General features: G+C 44.5%; 2 long non-coding RNA genes across 2 annotated transcripts; both read left to right on the plus strand.

The window, feature by feature from the left end:
* Positions 1–2540: 2540 nt before the first annotated feature.
* LOC129211457 (uncharacterized) lies at positions 2541–5492 on the plus strand. Its single transcript, XR_008578845.1, has 3 exons — positions 2541–2635; positions 5029–5290; positions 5394–5492. It is a non-coding gene; the product is annotated as an uncharacterized LOC129211457 (long non-coding RNA).
* Positions 5493–12054: 6562 nt separating this feature from the next.
* Positions 12055–16751, plus strand: LOC129211335 (uncharacterized). Its single transcript, XR_008578822.1, has 3 exons — positions 12055–12218; positions 15794–16370; positions 16564–16751. It is a non-coding gene; the product is annotated as an uncharacterized LOC129211335 (long non-coding RNA).
* The last annotated feature ends 6339 nt before the right edge of the window (positions 16752–23090 follow it).

Here is a 23090-nt window from a genome sequence, read left to right on the forward strand (position 1 = left end):
ATGGGGGTTTCGGGGTTTCTCACACAGCAGACCTGGGACCTGCTAAAGGGACGATAACATGAGCTGAAGTCGGTTAAGGCAAGGAGCTCTGCTGCACAGGCCGGTGGGAGCTTCCCACAGAGAGCACGTTCACCTGAGAGCAGAATGTGACCCCCGAAAAGCTTGCAGGTTTTTCTTCTCCTTAGCCCTGAAGTAGAGACAATAAAAACAATTTCGTAGACGCTGCTATTGGCCAACTTCAGGTCAGTTCAATAAGAGCTCCTACTCCTCTGTCCCCTGCCAAAGAAAATCAGTAGCAAAGGAACAGAAGAGAGCGTCTGCTTGGTTTATGGCACGGACCGCTGGCATCAGAGCCCTGTAGCAGTGGGTTTCTGCCACCACGGGCCACAAAACAAAATGTCCGTGGCTGGTGCAGTCGTGTTTGAGGGAACCTGGCTGAACAGTCGGGTAACTCTGGAGCATCTCTGGGGACCACAGGTTTTAATTAAAATGTGAAACTGTCTGCCACGAGCTTGCATTAGTGCTATTAAGAGGAGAAAATCTTTTGTTATCGTGTAATTTCTGAAGGTGCAGAGTCATAGCTAAAGATGGGTTGGTGACAAGAAAGAGGGGTTTTTGGCTAATTGGTCACTAATTCATGTATAGTTGGCATTCAGCAACCGATTTGCATTGCCGAGTCTGTAAAGATGAGGTGCTATTTCAAAGCTGAAAAACTGCCTTCGTGGCACAGCGCTTGATTCAGAAATTGTCCCAGAAAAGAACGAATAAGCCTTTTTTAGGAACATTTCGTTGTTTCTATTGCACGTATCGCTACTGTGGGAGAAGGCTGCCTGTATATCAATATTTTTTCTGCTACTTGAAGTTCCAAAATGATTGATTCGGAAACCCTGATCCAAATGCCAATATGAGCAAACCACAACTACAGTTCTACCTACACTTATTCCTGCAGGGCATCGCCATGCTGCAGAGGTGGCTCACTCCACAAAACCACATGCAGACATCTACTACGTCCAGTAGAGCGATACATCTGGAACAAGCATCTAATCAGTCAAAAAACGTGACCAAAGAAATTAAAACCGTGAGCGTTTGGGGCACCAAAGTGACATCAATGGAGAGACTGGGGGCTCTAAAGGAACTGGGTGTCCCAGGAGAGCAAACGGTCGTTTTTAGACCACATACGGGAGCACTCTGTAGGGTGAGAACAGTTTTGAAACACAATTTTCTGATTTTTAAAAGCTTCTGTGGGTCTTCAGTACTGTCCTCCATTACCTCTCTGAGATACTTACAAGCTGGTGAAAACCAGATGTGCAACACAGCTGGGTGGGAAACGGACACCACCCCCAGCAGTATTTTGGCCTCAGGTATGACAATTTCAGTCCTTTAATGTTTTAATATTAAAGACAAGGAAGGCCTGTAAACTTTGTTTAAAAGTTACATATTAGCTCAGACAGGAATACTGCACAAATGCAATTTATTATTTTTCTAATTGCTACTGTTAATTAGAATGGCAAGGTATGAAATTGCCTGAGTAGATTAATGAATAATTTATTACTTTTTTTTTAATTCAACAAACCTTTTTTTTTTTTTAAACAGAAATTTGCAAAGTGAATGCAAACAGCTAATTAGAGCAAGGTGCTGTGCCAGCGAGTGCTTTGATGGGGTTTTGAAGAACATGCACCTGTTTTCATGCCGTAAGTGTGGGACTGAGTTTTGAGAAGGGATGTTGACGCTATCTTAGGATGTTCAGTCAAGGATAATTAATCTTGTGCACCCCTACCGCTTCCCTGGGTTAGTGTTCGTGTGACTGCGCTACGCAAGTGGGCTGTGCACGTGCAGAAGATGAGCAGAAGTTTCTCATGATGCAGAGGACTGCTGGGCTGGTGGGTCCGTGCTGTCTCTTCGTGTTGCTATGCTGGCGTAGAGCTGCTCTGAGTTTGCTAAAGCAGCGTTTGAGCGTAGAGTTGCTTGCCGTTATTTCAAATGCCAAAGCAGTATCTGCTGCGTACCAGGTAATTGAGCTATTTTTCCGATATTTTCCCAGATGTTGGTTATTGTAGTGGAACGAGTAGTCTAAAAGGTTGAGATGGAGAAACAAAAGAAAATTGTGGCAACTGTTTCAGGCTGATTATGTTCTTCTTCAAGACATCTAAATGAAGTAAGTAGCAATTGCGATGAGGGAGTAAGGAGACGCGTCAGATAAACAGCATGCAGAGGTTTCTGGAAGGTCTGCCCCGACGAGTCGTGAGCGCCGCAGTGAGCCTGCCTTGCCCACGGTGGGGGCGGGAGGAGCTGAAGGAGTCCGAGCAGCTCCTGGGAAGCCCTTTCCTTGTCTATGCGAGGGCAAATGGAAAACCAAGAGGGCGGGTAGCGCCGCAGGATGCTGGTTTAGAGTGGTTTGAATTGCGGCCTTCAGTAAATACAACTAACACACACTGTGGCATCAGGCCCACGAAGAAATACCATTTTCTATTTATTTAGCCCCCTTCATTCCACACGTAGCAGAAGCTGATTGTCTTAACGCTGAACCGACTCCCGATGACGCAGGAGGGACTGGGAACGCAGAGCCTCCGTCCCGAGACAGGCACCAGCTCTGCACAGAGAACTTCTCGCGCCTTCCGTGATCTGGCTGTTAACGGTAACTGAAGCGTAAAAAAACCCCAAACCCAACGCCACCACCCCACCCACCCAAAAAACCCCAACAAACCAACCTTAGAGGGTATCTAAGGGTCTCAAAGATTGTGTCAAGCCTTTCTGTGAATTGACTGAATACCTTGGGGCGATTCTCAAGCAAAGGCTCTGAAAGCGGGTGAGCCAGGATTGGTATGTACTTGAAAGCTACTGTCCAAAACCAACTGAACGCCATATGTGTGTTTTCTTCACCTAAAGCCTTGTGTATTTTAGTAAATCTCTGGAGAGCTCCTTGCTGTACAAAATCTTTAACTCTTGCCACAACATTGTCCAAACCGTGTTTTCACACGTACGTTGGCACAAAAGACCCTCATCAAGAAAGGTTGTATTTGAAACAAGCTTTGCATCTTTTACTGCAGATCCTAGGACTCGTTTACCTAAGTCTCACCATATGGGGAAAGAAAAATACTGTACATATGTACTGTGGTATTACAAATATTTATTCCTTTAACTCCATTTCTCTTACGGCTGGCTTCCTTGCAGTCATGCTAGCAGTTCACGTGTTTCCAGTATAATGCAGTGTCTTTGGTCACCGTTTTCTCAATTTATTTTAAATTACAAATCTATTGACTTTCCATATGCACGTACAGGATTATATATACTAGCATAGTTACATACTGTATGTACGCAGAGTATGCAGTATGGGCTGGTCTGCTTTGCCCTCTTTCTTTCCCCAGAAAAGTGGGTCAGCTGCTTACGTAGAGGGAAAATACAAGGGGAAGAAAAGGGATACCGAGATCTGTCACAGACTTTGATAGCCTATGCATTTTTCAAAACAGCGACATAAATATTTTACAGTGCGGCCCTGAAGCTTTATTTCAGAGAATATTTCTCCTAGCCAGAATGCCTAAGGTTGGAGGCAACGGGCCCTTATCCTCTCTAGTCCGCCTCTGTCGCAGTCTTGCCTGGTGGTCTCGGCCACTGCCAAGGTATTTACCGAGTCTGTTGGTCGTCACTAGTCAGAGACCCGCACACACTGTTCCGGGATGTGGTGCTGTTGGGGAGCTGGCTTAGCCTTTGATTTTCTGCCTTAATTTTGATTTTTATTTCCAGAATGTCTCCCCATTTCCTTCCATAGCTACTTTACTGATCTAGAATAATTTTCTGTCCTTTTTTTTTTTTTAAACTTCTTGTGCTGCTGCCTTCCCTGTCTTTTTGATCTGTTCATTGACATCAAGTCCGTCTTGCCACCCCCAGTGCTGGTGTAAGACTCTGGAACGTTATGGCCCATTGATGGTTATGGGCCACGGCATCCTCCTGTTGGTGCTGCTTACGCTTCTAACTCGATCATCTTCCCCTGGTCTCCTTGACGACCTTCTCCATTTCTTTCTTAGATACATCTCTGTTGTTTTACTGCCTCCCTCACGTCCCTCCTGAAGATTTGCATCTTTCAGGATTTTTTCAGGCCAGTAAATATTAGCAATATAAAACTTAAACCTGAAAATGAAAGATCAAGAAATAAAAAAAGTAGCTCTGGGTGGGCCATACTTTAATTATCTCACAGCACACACAACCCTGTGGCTATGGTTCCTCTGTGCAGCTGCTCACCTCTTAACTGGGACCAACTACTGCAAACCCCCCCAGATTTTAGACACCAAAACAGCTCTGCTTGTTTGACTCACTGGTATCTGTATGTCAGAGGGCCTAAAAGATCAGCTCTTTGCTGCAGGGAACTTGAATTCCTTTATTTATCACTTTTCTGGCAGTGCAATAGGTGATAACAGAAGAGGTAGATACCAAAGTCCAGCTTTGTGATTTCCAGTAAGATCAGAATGAAAATAATGAGGAATTATTTTGTTTCTTAACATGAGAACAGAGAATATTTTTAATATCCAATATGATTAATTTACAAAAAAAATCTAAATAGATTAATGATGCATACATAGTATTTCTTTTCTCAGATGATCATTTAACCAGATAACTACGTGAACCAACAATTACAGCATCACTTCCGTTGCTCTGATAATATTCTGTAGCATTCCAAACCTCGGCCTGCCCGGCCGAATGATGGGCTGTGCAGCAGCTGAGCACATAAAACGAGGCTTTTGACAACAGCATGAAATGATGAAGCACTGTGCGTGAAAGCTTGGTGCTCCTTTGCCAAAAGAGTTTTGATTCAGAGCAAAACTTCTAACAAACCACTGTGTTCTCACTTCCGTAATCTTTTCTGACTCTTAAATAACCGCTGGAGGATGAGATGGTTCGTGACCTGTTTTATCAAGTAGCGTGTCACTGAATGATCTTGTGAAGTCAGTCTTCAGTAGCTTTCCCGTCTTTAGTTTTTCTCAAATATTAATCTGAGGGTTGCTTAATTACTAAGTCATCTGCTTTTACTTTTAGATCATTTAAGGGGGAAAAAGTGCAGTTCAGACTCACACTGATGCCTTTCCAGCTTCAAGGTGCAAACAGAAATTTTCTGCGCTCCCCTTCAATTGGTCTGTGGTGACACCAACGACTCTTGCAGAGGTGCACCCTCCTTCGCCAGGGCACCGCCTGTCCCAGGGCCACCGTGGCAGCGGGAGCGGCTGCTGGGCTTGTTGTGAGGGCAGTCGCCTGAGCAGAGCCCAAGCAAGAGGAACCTGGGGCAGTTTATGTGGGACGTGTAAGCACACATTTATTGCAGCCTACCGTAGTAGCGAGGCATTTACTAGTCTCTGTGTAACCAGCTACTTGATTATCCTGTCCTTATTCTTACTTGTGAACAGATTTCAAGTCTACAGTGGTTTCGATGCCTGCATCATCCCATGCGGCTGTTCAAAACCTCGGCTCCACGCACTTGGTGGACTTGCAGGAAGAGATGGTGAGCATGCAGCTTGCAGTCCTTTGATCCTTTTTCCGGTGGTTTTTCTATTTTCTGTATATTTTTATCATTAATTATATCTTTCACCGCTCCAGATCTTGCCTAATTATCAGTCCTGGTATAAGCCCCATCCCTCTCTGGCAAGATTTCTGTTGGGTGCCTTGATACCTGCAGGTCTGAAGTTTAGGGTGCTCATGCAGAGCTGTGCTCACGTTGGAAGTTAAACGTTTTTAAAGAGTCTGCAAGATCAGCAGCGAGGATTTCAAGTTCCTCATGGCCGAAGCTGTGTCCAGTCGGCACCTACAGCCATTCGAAGGGAGACTGTCAAGTCTCCACGAACTGTCTGATGATGCAGTGTTGAAACATCCGCCTTTCCACAAACGCTACTGACCTTCCATGGCTCGGCCGAACTACCTGTAGCTAAAGAATCACGTATGAATTTGCATTTTCAGAGGGAAGCTTATTTTCCTGTGAAGTCTGAACGCACTTTTTAGCGACAGCAGCCTGTTTGACACTGCCTCGGCTCGCCTGAAGCGCCACTGGCTTCCGCTGAATGTCCACAGTCGTGTTGTGACTGTTGAGAAGTTGCCAGAGAAGTTGCTCGATGTTTTCCGAGTAGTTGTTTGGAATTCGCTGCTAAATAACGAGGAGAGGTCTGCTGTGCTGCCATTTTTGGTGAGGTTTCAAACGGCCTAGTTTTGTGCTATGATGAATTTTAATAATTGCTGTAAGTATGCTATTAGTCAAAATGAAGCAGAAAGAAACGCAATTATTGAACTAGACTGCTGTGACTGGAATCTATAGCTGATATATTAAAGCCCAACTGTCATGCTTAATAATTAACTCAAGCCGCTGGCAATTCTGGAAAAGAAAATGAACATTAATAATGAGTTAACTGATCATTATTTCTTTTTCCCCATAGCATTAGAACAATATCCTGCAGTATATCAATTAAACAATACAATAATTTTACATCATATACACTCTCTGCTTTCGCCTGTGCTTTTCTACCGCCTGCTTTCCCAACACCACTTTTATGTAATTACCACTTTTTTCAAAGTCTGTTTGCTGTCCTGGTCTGCGTAAGTATTGAGAGAGCCGTTACAGGATGCAAATATTATTTAAAATGCCTTGTTTCCACCTGAACCAAAGAGGAACGATCCACGTTCAGGCAGACACGCACCTACTTGAGAGCACTTTCTGTGCATTCGGAGTCTTCTAATTCCCTAGGCTGCTTTAGCAAAAGGGTGGTGATGGCAGGAAGAAACACCCAAATGAAGTGATCGGTGTACTACAACACGTGAGCATCTCTCTCGTTAAGCTCCCAGTGATGACTGTCTCTCCGTCAGGTCTGAAGTGATTGCTGATGGGGCAATCACAGTGATTAGCTCCTACAGCTCGCGCAGACTGCTCCGCTCAAGGGCCCCGCGCGTCTCGCGGCTGGAAGAGCAGTCCCTGCCAGACAAGGGCAGAGCAGGCATCTGGGGATGGTCAAATCCTGACTCAGGACAGCTCACTGACCTTCTGAAGCCAGAATCTTGATTTTTGATGCAAAATAACCTGGCTCCACAGGCTTAGTTGTGCTCCTCTTTCAACGGGCCGTGCGGCAGGCGTGGGCAGCAGCCAGCTGTGTGCTCGGGAAGGCACCTACCCTCGCTGAAAGGTGCACCACTGTTGCCTGGAAAACCCCACCTTTGGTGGGGCGGCACCACGACCATGATTTTCCCAAATCATGTTAGAAACAAACTTGGGTTTTTTAGTGATAAATGTTCTTGCGGGGAGGATGGAAGGGCTTTGGTTTAACATTGCCCTCAGTCGCAGGTTGGGACTACCTCGAGGGAGTCGTTTTAATTTGGATCTTATCTTCCGCATCTCGATGAGCTGTGCCAACCTCATCTTGCAGTCCTTGCAAAAATCATGGGTTTGGCTCTGAACGTGCTAATATTTACAAGGGAGTCTGAGAAACAGTAGAAACATCGCACAAATTCAGAGCATTATCTGAAGTTACCATGAAGATGACAATTCCCTCCTCTGTGCGCAGGGAAAGGAAAGCTGAATGCAGACAGCAGAGGAGCGCTGCCCTCTGAATTATTCAGAGGCCTTCAGTGCCCACCAGAGACCTCAGGATAAGCTAGATCCTTTTGTACATTTACCTTTTTTGTTTGATTTTGGTTTTTATTTCAGGAGGAGACTGAACTTTCCAAACAGAAACCTGGACTTAATGACGTCAGTGAGAGCTTATCAAATACGGGGTAGTGCCCACAGCTGATTACTTGTCCCCGGTGGGCTGGCTGGATTGATTTCTTCTGCTCTTGCTATTCATGATTAGAGGGCTGAATTTACAGATACAGCTGTGTTTGGGGGATGGCTCAACTTCAAAACCACGTTTGGTTTTTGCATCCTGCAAAAAGGCGGTGTGTGCTTGGGCAAGAGCGTTCGTCGTGCACCGTTTGCCTTTGCTGTTTCTTCATCTTCTGTCCCCTGCTGAGCTCCGGCCTTACCGACGGCGGGCATGCCATACCCTCGGGTGCGAAAGCAGAGGCACGCAGAGGTGAAGCCAATTCTTCAGGGTCAGATATCAAACAGCAGGACAGAGAGCTCAGCCCTGTTTGGGGGGGCCCCTCTCAGCCCCTCACGTGGGGTCGTGGAGGAGCCCTGCTGCAGGGCTGCCACGGCCAGTGCGTCCCTGTGCCCTGGCCCTCGTCCCCTGCCCTTCCCCGGGACTTGCCCTGAGGGGCTGCAGTCCCACAGCTGGGCTTACAGCAGGCTGGGCCCTCCGCCCCTTCCTCTCCTCTACTTGCAGCTCATTTGCTAGACTATCACTAAACTCCGGGCAAATTCTGCCAGGCTGAGGTGACAGGGCCCGGCATGGGTCAGAGACTGGGTAAAGTTAATCCAAAGTCTTTGCAGGATGAAGGCTTATACCTTTTTTTGCCTTTTTTTATGGGATAATTTTACTTCAAAGTGGTTCAAGGAAAAATTCTAACATAAGTGGTTTTTGAAAGAGTTACTTAATGATGTGTAAACATAGACCAAATAAAAAGGACTTTATCAGTACATTTGTTAGTTAGAAAAGTAAATCAAAGTGCAACTACAGAATACTGTTAGAAAAAGAGGAGAAGGGAATAAGCAAAAACCCAGCCCTCAAAGTGGAAAACCCCACTTACAATCCATTGGGAAACGGTTTCTAGTGCTTACATCTGGTCTCGCCTCTGAGAAGCCCCAGTAACCACCTTCCACTAGAGCTATCCCAAACCAGCCGCATCACTGCGTCGCTCCGTGTCCCGAGGGGCTCGAGCCTGGCCCGTCACCCTGCACGAGTTCATGCACGTGGCTACAAACGAATGTGAGTGAATTGTCTCCTTGGGGCACTAATGATAAAAGTACAATTCCATATGTGCAGGAGTTTGTTTGTTTGTTTGTTTGTTTTCTGCAGATCTGGACCTACATTTTAAGCTGTGTACATATTTTATTTTTGTATTCCTGATTTGAATTTTGCTTTCCATGGTGTTTTTTGGGACTTGCTGCTGCTGCAGTCCTTGTTCAAACTGATAATTTTGAGTATGGTGCATTTAAGGGTGTAGAGACAGGACTTGTAAAGAGAATTTTCTGTATGGCAGCACTATCATTCTAAACGCTTATTGAAAAAAAAACTTATTTATGCTGTGCATTAAACATACAAGGACTTCAAGGGGTTTAGCAAATCACGTCCTTTAATATGTATAAAAATGGACAATGATCCTAGATCACACATTGCTGGTCTATGCAAAAGGTTTATAGAAGATTTGATGCAGTTTACATACGTCTTTGTATCGCGGTGCATGTGGAAAGGCCATGGAAGAGCATTTGGTTTTTGTCAGGATGTCCATGTGGGATGTGCTGAGCCCCAAGCCATGCTGACGTGGCTCTGCACGCGCCAGGTGATGCGGGCTGGGGTGTGCCAGAGCGGCTGGCGGCACGGCCGCGCGGTGCCACGCAGTCATTGGCACATCCTCCCCACCACGGGCACAGACCTGCCGCTCGCAGGGAGCTCAGGTTTTATATTTTACTCATTTAGCACTTCTCATGCTCGGTGATGGTGAAGCTACGTTTTGATCGGTCTCCTACCACATGAGGTCCTGAGCATCCTCTTCTGCCTTTTCCAGCTCTCCTCCAGGGTCTGGCCAAAGGAAAAAGGGATTTATTGGAAGTAGCAAAAAAAAAGTAACTTTGAGTCTAATTTGGCACTAGCCTTTAGAGAGAGACAGTTGAAAAAGAAAGGTTTGATATGACCTTTTTTTGCAGCTTGGGTTTTAATATTAACTATTTTGTGGACCATTAGTTACTGTCTCGCTACATACTTTGGCTGCTGAAATGACACAGTAATTCTGTAATTCTGTCTGTCCTTGGGGAGGATGTTACGGATCAGCCTGTAAAGGTTGCTCTGATCCCGGAAATGGCTCTCGTGTCCTTCTGGTCCCATTGCAACGCGCTGGAGGGGATGGAGATCAGGATTCCCACCGTGGTCTGAACTCACTCCTGGTCTCGCTGTCCTGCACGAAGCTACTGGCAAGCTCAGAGAGCAGGAGTGTTGCAGAAAGCCCAGCCTGGCCTGCAAGGCATGCCAGTACCGGGGATGTGGCTTATCCGGGAGGGAAAAGCTGAGCTGCAGCAGCTCCGGTTCTGCAGCAATCGGCGAGTGGGGGTAAGTTAATCAATTTTCTGAAGGGTGTTAAGCTCTAGCTCAGCGTTTCAGGTTTTTCAAGGAAATCTCGCTCCCTGTGAGATCACCCCAGAGGTCAGCTTCTCGTTAGCACAGGAGCAAGGGGAAAACGACTTCCAGTGCTCACCTTTTGTGCCTGCAATAAATTCAGTGATGAAATACCAGAAAAGCACCTACGAAAGAAGTTGTCCTGCAACTTGAGATAGAAAGAATGAAAGAAATCCCTGGACTTATGAATTGGTTGTAGGGCTGAGGGAGGAGGGAGTGCTGCTTTCAGATGTGGAAGAGAATCGAGGTATCTTTAGAATGAATGGGAATAAATATTACTTGCCTATAAAACTTTCTTTAAAACTGAAGATAGCTGTATTAATATTCCTAACAGTTTTGGAGCAAGTAAATGACTCACTGCATTGGAGGATATTTACTCACTGAGTTTCTTTAGATAAATCCCCCTGATGCCTATGTTATCTGACACTTTTTATTTTTCTATTTTTAACAGGAACCAAAGTACACATCTCTACTCCAGGAACCATTGCCAAGGAGATGATTATTCATTAACTCTGGGTAAGGAAAAATGGGCTTAGCAACATCTAAGATCTCTGGGGGGAGTCTCTACATTAATTTCCTGTCAAATTCCTGTTGGTATTCTGTGTAAGCGTTACTCCAAATTAATAATGCAAAATAACTAGAAAGTAGCAGAAACCTCAAGGAGAACATTGCAAGTTTTAGCCAGAATGGGTTTAATTGATACTGTTAGATGCATCCATTGCTCCTGAAATCTGCTGAACTATTTCTGGCGCAGGTACCTGAATAATTACTTCACTCTGCGCTTTATATAGAAAATATAGCTAAAGAACATTTTATCTCTCAATTAGAATCGGTGGAATAATAATTGCTAATAACGTGTTTGATTAATTTTCAACATCATTGTTGAACATATTTCTTATGAATAAATGCCTTCATTAATAGATCGGTTTCACAGAATATAAATAAATTATTTGCAATACTTCCCCCCATCAGTCACTGAATAAATTATTCTTGAATATTTCTATTCATTAAGCCAGCTGCATTCCATTAAGAAATGATATAGACCATCGTTCAGAGAAAGACTCTGTAATTCTTTAAAAACCCACAGGGAATATTTCTCTCATATCAACGTTTTTATAGATATAATCTTTTAACCTGGAAACGCTGTGCTCTGAGTATAATTTGTGGAAATCACCAGGACTTTTGGGATAAACAACCTTGTGTGTTTGGAGCCCAGCTCTGCAGTGCCCCTGGGACACAGCCCGGGCGGTACGGAGGTGAGGGACGCTGACATCGGTGGGGTTTGCACGGGCTTGGTGATCCAAAATAAGCACTTTTCTCCATGGGGCCGTGGTTCAGTGCCTTTGGGTCCAGCAGAACTTGAGCACATCCTTTTGTGAGGGAAGGGCTATTCGGGAATGCGGGAGGGCTGGTGCTGCTGTCTTTGCCTGTCCCAGGGCCGGATTTTTATCTGCCTCTTACATTGAAATTCTCGATATAACTGTACAAATTAATGACTATTTGGCAATAAGGGTTGAAGGCAATGCCTCCCCATTGCTTAAATCTTGGAAGAATGTCTCATACTAGCAATAGTTTGACCGTAGCCACCGAAGCACATAGACACATCATAACTTTTTCCCACAATTAAGCGGGTTCACATTTGAGCATTTGGCATAGTCTCCTATAAATTTTGCACCTAATCACTTAAAAACGAGCCAATATAATTTTGATTTTTAAACAGTAATAATCCTCTTCTCATTTCAAGGGTCTACTCCCTCATTTTTATTCCTGTGACTAATTGTTCATCCATTTCTTGCTGATAAATGCCAGTTAGTGTGGCTGGCGACAGGAATTAATGGAAACCATAAATTACTTCTTGTCTGAGGCGATTCGTCACTTTGCAGTCCATCTGGTAGACGAAATTCCTCAGCGGTGCAGTGTGTCAAGGGATGAGAATGTCTTTGTTCTGGGTAGAGCTGCAGCACCATAACCACTTCAAAGGTATGTAAAGAGTGACCGGGCCTTAAAGCTGTGAACTGATGCAACACACCACCCGCAAGTGCTCAAGACTCAGTAGCAGCGTACGCAGGATGCAATGGTGACGTTACGTGAGAAAGAAAAGGGCCAAATACCGCTCATAAAACAAACCAAAACCATATGCCTCCGGTATAATCTAAATTCACTTTCATTAGGTAACTTGGTTGGAGATGGTTGAAAAGAAGTAATAGCCCAATTAAAGAACAAAACCTCTTGTCTCACGCTTAGGGCAGACCCTTACTTAGCAGGAGCGGAGATGAGGTGAGCATCACCCCTGAGGTGTTTTTCCCTTTGCATTGACTGTTGTGCCAGTGCTGGTTGCTGTAGCAGTTCCCTGGCAGCCCTGAGTACCCCAGCAGCTGAAACAACCTGCAGGGGAAAAACCCTTCTTGGCCTTCTACTAATCAGGGCAAACACTGCAACAACAGGAGCTCCCTGTAAAATATTTTCCTGCTGATACCTGCTGTTTCACTGGGAGCTGCTTGGCGTGAACCTTGCCTCCCAGTCTCTTTCAATCAATAGCTACAGAAGATCCAGTTACTGATATTTTTAAATTTATTTTTGTTCAGGTGGGTGATTGGTCAGGCTCTAAATGAATTCCCACGTGCTCCCTTGGAAAAACAGCCCCGTGCTGCTGCCAGCACTGCTGCAGCACATGGCGTGTTCTCAGCGACAGTAGGAAGGGGCTCAGTTGTTGGTGTGTGGTGCAGCCCTGGGGCAAGTGTAGGTCAGCCAGATGATCTGAAGAGCACAGGATCTTGTGGCTGGCAGGGGAGAAACAAAAAGAAGAAAAAGAAGAAAGGGAAAAAAAAAAAAAAGCAGGCCAAACCCACCCTTGTCTAGTAAAAGCTGTCTTGGGATCTCTAACACTTCTTGCAGCTGTATGGGTTGTTAGATGCATGAACTTCTAGCATTGTACCACAAAATTGAAGTAGAGGCCTTGAAGGCATTTCATGAACTCCTAACTCAAAAGCAAGTACATAACTTTTTTTTTTTTTAATCATCGAGATTTTTCTCTTACATCCTTCTCATCCCCTAGGTACAATATATTTAATATAAAACTTGACAAGAACATGGAATATTGCCCAAAGATGGTGGCTAGTGATGAAATACTATCCTGTGCTCTGGTAGATGCCTTTTTGTCCCCAAAGACTTGTAGGTTACACTGGTACACATGTCCATAATATGCTCTTACAAACTGTTGTGCTGTGCTTTTGGCACATGTAGTAACACTGGTTTTACGTTAATTTTTTAATGTATTCTCTATGTAATTGTGCTCCATATCGTATTTTGTTATTTCCAATTTGGATTGCTTTAATCATTCAGTGAACATACTAAGGAAATTCTGTTTACAACAGTCTTAAAAATTTAGGGACATTTTACTGTTTCTAATGGCTCCTAATATAATATTACATATGAGACACAGATGCTATCATTATGCCAATGTTACTAGTCAGTGACAAAATCAATGGGTATTTTAAAAATAGGTCATTTTGAGTCTGTGTCTCAGGAATATCAAATGACATTTCATAAACAGACAGCATTTCTAATTATGTGTTTATCCTGGGTCACTGCTTTTTCAAGACCTTCATTTGAACTGGCAAAGCAGAGAAAAGAGCAGCCAACCCCCCAGAAAGAGCTGATAGTTATCTGTTCCAATCTGCTTACCTTGGAGAGAACACATTTACCGGGTGCTTTATGGGGGGCTCAGGATATGCAATTATTAACTAAATCTGGGAGGGTTTCCTCAGGTTTTGATAAGTGAAAATAAGAGTGTTTCTCCCAAATTTACCAGATCAGAACCAAAACTTAAACTCCAGTTGCTGGGAGAAAGGAAGCTCTGTTCAGTCAGCTCTGAAGGTGGCGTTCGCTGTGCAAGGAGCTCGGTGATCCAGAGATGACTTGCGAATGAGGGAGAAAAAAAACCAGCCACCCAACCATCTACACTGTAATTACGTGAAATTACTTTGAGAAGTGGAAGATATTAAGAAAAAGTATCTGCTGAACAAAAAGAAATTGGGCGAAGCCCTTGAGTTGTATGGAGTGCAGTGAAACTGCATAACCTGCACTTTTTAAGGCCTGGGGAGGCTTACGAGGCACAGCTTTTGCTGTATCCAAACTATGTCGCATGCTGTGATTTTGATCTTGTGGAAGAGGATGGGGGGAAAAAGAAATCTCCTGCAAGATATCATGGGTTAGACTGTCCTGAGGACTGCTTTGGTATCGATACCATGAAATGGGCCTTTTGCGCATCGTTCCTATCTCCCTTCTCTCCAGCGAGTGAGTGCATCACTTGTCTCACCTTCGCTCCTGAGAAGAAGTGGGGAGGGTGAATTTCAGACAGGTGCTGTTGGTCTCTTGCAATCCTCAGTTATTTTTGGGTAACGTCTAAAAGAGGACCTTGCTGACATGTTAATTCGATGCTAACTCTTAGACGAGTTTCCCAGGCAACAAGGAAATGGCTGTGCTGCTTTCCACTCTCACTAAAGACAAACCAGATATTTAATGGATGACTAAAAAGGAACAAATACTTTAAATTCGTAAATACCAGTGAGAAGAAACTAATTATGTAAAGTAAAAAGGCAAATTAGCATGAAATTAAGGAAAGAGGAAATTTACATTTTGTGTCAGAAACATATTCACAGACTGACATATCGGGCTGTGACTAAAACTGATCAGAAGTCAGCACTTTCACTGCTGGGGAGGCTGCAGAGCTGTAAATTCTGTTTTAGAGCAATTAGCAGAATTTTTTATATTTCTGTGTTGGCAGGAAAATACCAGAGACACCCAAAGCATTTAATTTTTAAAACTGTGAAGGACGATGTGGATACCAGGACTGGGCTCCCATTGGAAAACAGTCCCAATGCTTCTTGGTTGTGGGTCTGTCCTGTCCTGTCTGGTGAAAAACAGGGTTCAGAAGCGATGGGGGTTTGAAGCTGGTGATGCAGGAGGTTGCAGCAGCCTCAGGTCAGGAGCAGTCCACGACATCCAGCTGCTCCAGAGCTGAGTGACCTGGAAAGTCCCAGATGCAAATGTGGCTAACTAAAGCCATCTTCCAAAATCCTGTCCTCCCAGGAATTCTGGGGGAACATCCCCCAGGGCTGTCATCACAGAAACAGGCTCCTCTTGCTGTAAATGAAAGATGGGTTTGCTTTTCCTCACCACGTCTGGTTACAGCTGGGCTTGCAGCTCTCTTTTGAGGCACGGTATTGTTTTTGACTGCCCGCTAAGCATTGCTTAAATAGTATCTTAAAAATATAGTTATCTCAGATTTCAAGTAGATGATACACTGGGTTAATTGTTACATGCCAACATATGATGTCTAGTATGGGAATCTGGAAGAGAAGCTAGGACATACTATCAGCCCCATTGTAGTGTTGGAGTGAATGGGCTCTTGATAATTTTTTCAAAGTGAATAAAAGTGGGAGGAAAACTAGCTTGCCAAGAGGAATAGTTGGCAATTAATGAAAAATAGCTTTGCTCTTTGTAGACTTTACAGATGCAAGGATGGGACGAACATTTTTTTGGTCCTGATTCAGCAGGTTCATGAGGGTCACACAATTCACAGCACAAAGCATTGGCCTGACCTGCAGAGCGCGATCCACTGGAGAGCCACGGAGCTGCAGGAAAGCCTTTGATCTCTGTGTGTGCCTGCCAGTTGGCCACTGCTGTCAGAAATGCCTCTGTTGTTCATGGGGAATGGGAATGTGATAAAGAAGATTTCAGAGCGTGCCGTATGCAAAGTCTCTGCTTTCTCCTGCCTCCAGAAACCTATGTGGCTCCAGAGCCAGCTGTATGGCAAAACTTTTTCTGTAGCCACCTCATTCCCCCAGACATCATACTCCTCCATATACCACATGAAGAAATAAGTAAAACCAAGTCCAAAGACCTTCAGTCAAGTTGTATTAAATCTTTTGCAACCACAAAACATTTCCTCTGCCTGCATGAACCATAAGGAGACACCCATAATTTATACAGCCGTGCTGGTGCCATAAGTTGCTTCAGCCGCCAGCAGTGACAGTGGTGGCCATGTCCTCCCAGTATTGCCCAGGATGGAGGCCAGCTTGCAAGAACGGCTGCCGTGCAATCAACCTGCAGCAAGAAAATTATGGGAAGGTGAGCGTGCCCAGGATTTACAGGGAGGCTTAGCGCCAAATGCCTTGTGTGCCCAAAGCACATTGAAAAAGTGCTTGTTCTGACAAGTCAGTCACGCAGTGTTTCTCTAAGGAGCTGAGCGGCGAGGAAAGGGGGGGTGCAAAATGAAGCCCAAAAGGCTGCGGGTCTAATGAGGTCTCTCCACTCCACACAGGGCTGGAGCCTGAATGCACGAGAAGGGCGTCAAAGGGACTGGCTCCCCGCTCTGCATGCCTGTGGGCAGCTGATGGGCCAGTGAGCTGGTTTGGGTAAGCGTCATTGGTATCTCTGTCGAGGGCAGGAGAGAGAATAAGGTAAGGGGCATGAAAGGAGGAGGAGAGGGTTGGTTTGGAGGAAATGAGAAACTGAACTCTTCTGGGGGACAGGAAGGGGTCCCAGGGCAGCACTTCCCTGCTGAGCGTGGAAATGTGAGGGAGAGGAACACAGCCAGGTGTATGCAGCCTTACAGTGCTGGGATGAGGTTGCTGGAGGTGGCTCTGGGAGTGAGATTATTGAATCAACTGCCACCAGCAGTTCTGCCTTACAAAAAAATCTCCTCTCTAGTTTGGACCAAGCAGCAGTCTGATTTCTGAGGTCTTGCAGAGAGCTGGTTGCTTGGGAATGGGAACTAGACCTGATAGCCCTGGACTTAATTGAAGCTGTGAGTATTCTGGTCAAATACAACTATTAATAAACTCCTTTAATATGGAGGAATGAAAAATGTCTTTTTTTTTGAGTTGTTAATCTGTTTGCTAAACTGCCTTCAATTCTAAGTTGGTCTTTTGACTCTTTGTGACTAGTTAGACCAAAGGATAGACAAGAAGGCCACTGCTGCCTCTTGGTAAAACCCCCTGGTATTTACAGTAATGCAGAAAATATTCTTCCAGTAATGTGGGTGAGAGGAGGGTTGTGCCTTTGAATCTCACTCCCAGCAGGAGCTGCACAGCCTGGCAGGAGCAGGAGGGTCTCTGCACTGACACCGGGAGCAGATGTGGAGGGCTGCATTTGCTTAACTGCCCTGGTGAAACGGGGCACCTCTGGCTACTAATTAGTGATGTACATGGAGAGCAGTTCTGTAGCATGACCATCCATGTCTCCATGCTAAGTTCCCGCTTAACAAGTCCCCCAAGAATTGCTCCTCGCCTCTAAGCGAAAGGTAAATGGGGCGAGTGGGTGTGTTGTGATATAACAAATACTGCATCACACATTTCCTGTGCAGAGGTCTCTGGGCTGTGAAGCCAACAGGCTTTTTGTACCAGCAAAGACTATTCTTTTTTTTTTTTTTTTTTTTTTTTTTTTTTGCGTAAGAGCAGCATTAACCATGAAGGGAAAGCCAACATTTTTGAAATCCGGCTCCAAGTTTACACTGTGCTGAAATGTCTTTCCATTGCACAAGAGCATGGCGAGCTGCTCTGGGATAAAGATGGAGCAATTTTTTGTTTAGCTCTCCAGGAGCAGAATAAACCACATGTATTCTTCACACCGCATAAGGATTTATGGGAAATGTTGACACGGTTGTGCCTGTCTGTCAAGATTACAACAGCAGCTTCAGCATTTTTTTGGCATACCTCTTTAAAATACAACTGTTTACTGATTTGTCATCTTTGTCTTACAACAAGGAAGGGGTAATTTTGTTTTGCACTTCAGGGATCTATTCAAGTAACCTCATCTCCTTATTTAGGAACATAATGAGGTGTCATTTTCATACATACATACTCAAACTGCAGCTACCAGCGTGTCCCTCATCTTACAGGAGCCATGCCACCAACTAATATGCTGATTTCGTATTTTAATGGATGTTACAGTAATTTTCTTTCCATACTAGGTACAGAAAACTGAGCATACTTTCCTGTATACTTTATATTGCGTTATAAAAAGGAACTCATTGCTCTGGACATTAAGTTCAGTTTGCAAAACAGTGTTCCTACTGCAACCAGTACTGCCAAACAAAATATTTGCCTGTTTACTGCTCTGACAGTAGGAATAGGGTAGGTGGTAGCAGAGCCATAGCAGTTACCTTTGTTAAATAGTAAGGATTTGAAAGAGGATTATATATATACTAAATGCCTTGCAATCAGGTGGAGACAGACTGGAGGGCTGAGAAGAGAGGGCTCAGGCTGAGGGTGATAAATGGCCAAGAGACTTACTATGGGGACTTGGGTAGAAATAGCAAAAGAAAAAAAAAATTAAAAAAATCAGATCAGCCAGCAGCAGATAAAATCCTTGGGGAGTGGTGCAACTGGAAAGTGAGATCAGGACCAAAGCAGGGAAATGGGAGAACTGAATGAAGCCTCTTTGCTCTGTTAAAGCTTTTGTCTTTTATCCGGTAACTTTAAATAACTGGAGAATCTAATAGTAACACGGAAAATCTAATAATCACCTGAATTCTCACTATGAATAGTTGTTGGCTTTCACTGCTGAAATATTAATACATTTAATTTAATATAAAATATTAAAAAATATTTAGGATTATTTAAAACACTGCCTAGTTTTTGAAGGTGCAAATTCCGTGAAGGTACAATATCAGTGAGTGCTGGTGCCCTGCCCTTGCCCTGCCCTCTGCTCCCTCCTGACTGCTGAGCACCAAGAGGTTCAGGAGACGGAGCTCTGCATAGTGTTCGTTAGGCAGAAGGGTTAAGCGAGTTTTTTCTGCAGATCTTTATTGCTAGGGTATGACAGGGAAGGAATCCAGCTTGCCTTTCATATCCCAGATTTGGTTTTGTAGTCTTAGCAATAAATTAAAAAAAAAAATCACCCTGTGAACTGCACACGCATTATCATTTCCCATGGATTTCCAGATCACTATGAAACCCCACCAGGCCAGCTTCCAAATGTCAAACTGCAGAGTGGAATTGCACTGGAAAAAAAGAGGTCACTGACAGGAGTTCAGAGCTGGACCAAAGAGCAGCACAAAGGGCCTCGGCAGTGTGGTCTGCGCGCAACCAGTCCCGCGAAACCGGGCGGCTGTGCAACTCCATCTTTGCATCTGCCACCACCAGCTCTGCTACTGGGCAGTGTCAGCGCAAGATTTAAGTCTTGCATGAAAAACTTCTTAGAAAATTGCTAGTACTTTTGAAAAGGCCCAGATCTATTTATTCTTTTGAAAATATGCATACAAGTTCATACAGACACTGCGGGTGTCCTCACCACAAAATTTAGCAACTGCCAGTAAAGGTTGTGAAGGGAAAGAGAAATGCAGCTGAACTGGAGAGTGTTCAGTTACTGACCATCTGTGTGGTAACTCGTGCTAAGGAATGACTCTTTTTTCTGGTTACTTCAACAAAGAAAGCACATCGGACTCTTAAAGTATCTGCTGCCATTCTCCTGGTAAGAAACCTCAGGCATTATGGAAGTTGCATATATTGTAACACAACCACATTATCATCTTGGTGAGAGGTATGGCACAGCTGACAAACGCTATTGAGTGAGGCAGACTAATGGCTGTTATCTTAAAAAAAAATCAACTAGCAGAAGCGAGACAAAACATGCAATTCATTAAGTAACCCCATATGATCTTCTGAGTTCCAAAAACTCTTCAACTCCAAAAAATGCCGATTAGGAGGAGGCTTTTAGTTAAAAGAAATCCTGTGGTTGACGACGCAGAAGCAAACCAGACTCTGACTTCTCAGGCAGCGCAGAAGAGCTGCATGGCACAGTTAGCTGGTGCCTGAGATACCGCTGCAGAAACAGCATGAGTATGCCCGCGTACACCTTTCTGTCTGACTGCATTGGGAAAGTTTCTTTGCAAATTCTCCATTAATGCAAATAGCTTGTTCAAGTGAGTTTCAGAAGCCGCTCAGCCTCCTGCGAGTGCACGCGTTACAGATGCCTGTTCGCGATCCCCTCCTATGCGCCTTCGGTGAGCCTTGCAGGGACTGGAGTGGCCTCGGCTGCTTCGACTTCTAAGAACCGCAGTCACTGCTTCCTCAGATGGTGACTAGTCACTTCCAATATTCTGTGGGTAGTTAGTGAAATTAGGTGTTTGGAAAAACTTGATAATACGAAAGTATACTGGAACATTTCTTGGATCAGACAACTGCATTACTCATGCATCATTAATTCTCAAAATATTAAGGGAACATTTCTAAATATTGGGCCGTATTCCGTTAAAGAGATACAAAACGGCTTGCTTAGTGTAAACCACGATGCAAAATGCACCTTTGGCCAAGCAGATGCCCTGTGTAAGGTTAGGTAGGAAACCAAAGTGGGACTGTTGGTGTAGGAGAGACTTGGGCTCAGACTGAGAGCTTTGGATTTCTGTTACGCACTGTGGTGTCTGCATGTTTTATTAGCCCAGAACTGCAATATCTCATTGTTAATGCTCGTATTGCTTAACTCCTCTGTAGGATTTTCTGTTGTCACAGCAGACAACATGATCTATTCAGCATTCCTTGTATAACTAAAAACCACTACTAACTTTGCCTGCAAGCCTGAGTTTGAAGAGAATGTAGCCTTAGTACTAATGGTACTGGGACCGCAGCTGCATTCATTAGCTTTGTGTTTTAGTTTCTGCCGTTCCAGCGAGATTCTCCTCTTTTCCAGGCTTCAGGCTGCCCTGGCATTTTCACTGCCTTCGTTACTGCCGTGCCAGAAACGCAAACAGAATTTCAAGTGAGCCTCATTTTCCCTCTTCTCTACATTGGTTCATAATGATGCTACCTACTGTTTCATTGCTCGCATCCCAGTTCCTGTGAAACTGATAGTTGTGCATAATGCTTTTTAGCTGGGAAAAGTTTGGAGCGTGTCAGCAACCAACTGCTTTATTAAGTTATTTTTCTGGACGAGTGATGCTATCCACTGCATTTTAAGGTCGTCTATGAAGATGGAGCGTGGAATTGGTAGCTTGCAGAAGAGCGGACCCCAGAGAGCAGCTGATCTGAGCCCAGCATGGGTTCCCACTGCCTCGTGCCTCCTCCCACAGTCCCTGAAGATCTGTGCTTGCAGTGGAGGAGGTGACACCCCATGCCTGACAGTTCCAGAAGTTGGTCCTTTTGATTCAGTCTGAGCTGGGGGGAATAGCTGACCAGAGACTGCTCCTGCCTTTTTATCACTTTCCAAACCCTCCACCCTGTTGCTCCAGAGCTCTTAACCTCCCCTGGGTGACCTGGCTGTCAGGGTGAGGGTTTTTTTGGTGACAAGCTCACTTACCACAGCTAGCTCATTCTCCAGGATTTCTGCGTAAGAATAGTGTAATATTTCATGGCTTTCTCCATTACTGACCCCTTATTAGATGGTTTGTAGGCAGACACCTTTTAAATTACAGCCCAAGTAATGGACGTGGAAGGCTACAGAAATGTCAAGGGCCATGTATGCAATTAGGGGAAAGTGAATAAAGATGAATAATGCGATGCGCAGGATGCTGGGAGGAGGTCTGCGGCCTGTCTTCCTGCTGGGCCCGTGCAAAGAGTGGAGCACTCCTGCCTTTGGGATCAGCTTAGGATGTAAGCACTGATTTACGCAAACCTAAACATCCCTGTAAAGAAATGCTCAGAATTCTGCATTATCTGCCTGAGCTAAGTAGAAATTGGTCTCTGAGCATCCCCCTAGTTTCCACGGGACTGCTCAGCAGGGGTCAGATGCAAACTCTTGCTAACTTGAACTCCCCGAGCTCTGATGGGGCCTCTGGTTTGGAAGATGCAGAAGCAGGAGGGAGCAAGGAGTAGGACAAGCCATGTAATCCCTGGGCCCCGGGGACATTCCTTCTATAGCAGAGTGAATTTTGCTGTAAAAATTTATCAATCAATCAGCTTCACTTGCTCTTGCATACAGAAGAGTTTATGTTGGAGAGTGCTGGGGTTTTTTTCTTTTTTCTACTTTAGTGGAATTATTTTAGATATTCCTGCTGGCTATATGTAGAAATTTGAAAGGAAACAATATAACCACTTTTGGAAGCTGACGGTTCTTTGTCGTGGAACTGATTTCTTAAAACAAAAACAATTTTCGATTTAATTTTTCTCATGTGTTATTTCTCTTTCTATATTATGCAAAGTAGTTCTTTACAGAAATGTCGCTCTTGTACATAATGTAAAAGGGAGACTTTAAATAAGATATTTTTGGCAGGCTACAAGATGGAATTTGATAAGGTGGGCTCTGGGGAGTTACTGTTTTGGGAAGTACAATGAGGGCAGGTGAGCCAAACTGTCTGTCTTTTTGGTGCCCCTGCTAGACACCCCAATAGGAGGGGGTTTATGGGAGCTTTGAAACAAGCCCTCCATCACTACAACCTACTTCACATTTAAAACTTGTTAGCATCGATGGAACAACAGAAAGATAAAGTGAAAGACTTCTGTGTGAAATTTGAAGGCAGGGGGGAGAAGGCTGTTCAATCCCACTTGATAAACTAGGAAATTCAATTGCTGTATTTTTCAACAATTTTCTCATCTCTGGCACGTCAGGTGGGTGGTAATGCTTTCAAGTTGTTACCACCACAGGGACTCACTATAAAGAATAGAAAAGTCTAAGCACGACATCAACCGCAGGCAGGCATCAAGCAGCTGGGAGGGACAGCGGGCACCAAGTGGTGCAGGATTGCTGCTGGAAGGGAGGCTGTGATCCTGCAACAGTCAGTCGTCACCCATGGTAGAAGAAAGGCGAAAAGAGAAATACAAATAGCAATGGAAGCAGTAACGTAAACATTTTACAAGGGAGGTCAAAAGCGCTTTATTATTTTTATCAGTTGTATTAGAATGAAAAATGAGATAT

This window comes from Grus americana, chromosome 11 (assembly GCF_028858705.1).
Source record: "Grus americana isolate bGruAme1 chromosome 11, bGruAme1.mat, whole genome shotgun sequence".
NCBI classification, from domain to species: domain Eukaryota; kingdom Metazoa; phylum Chordata; class Aves; order Gruiformes; family Gruidae; genus Grus; species Grus americana.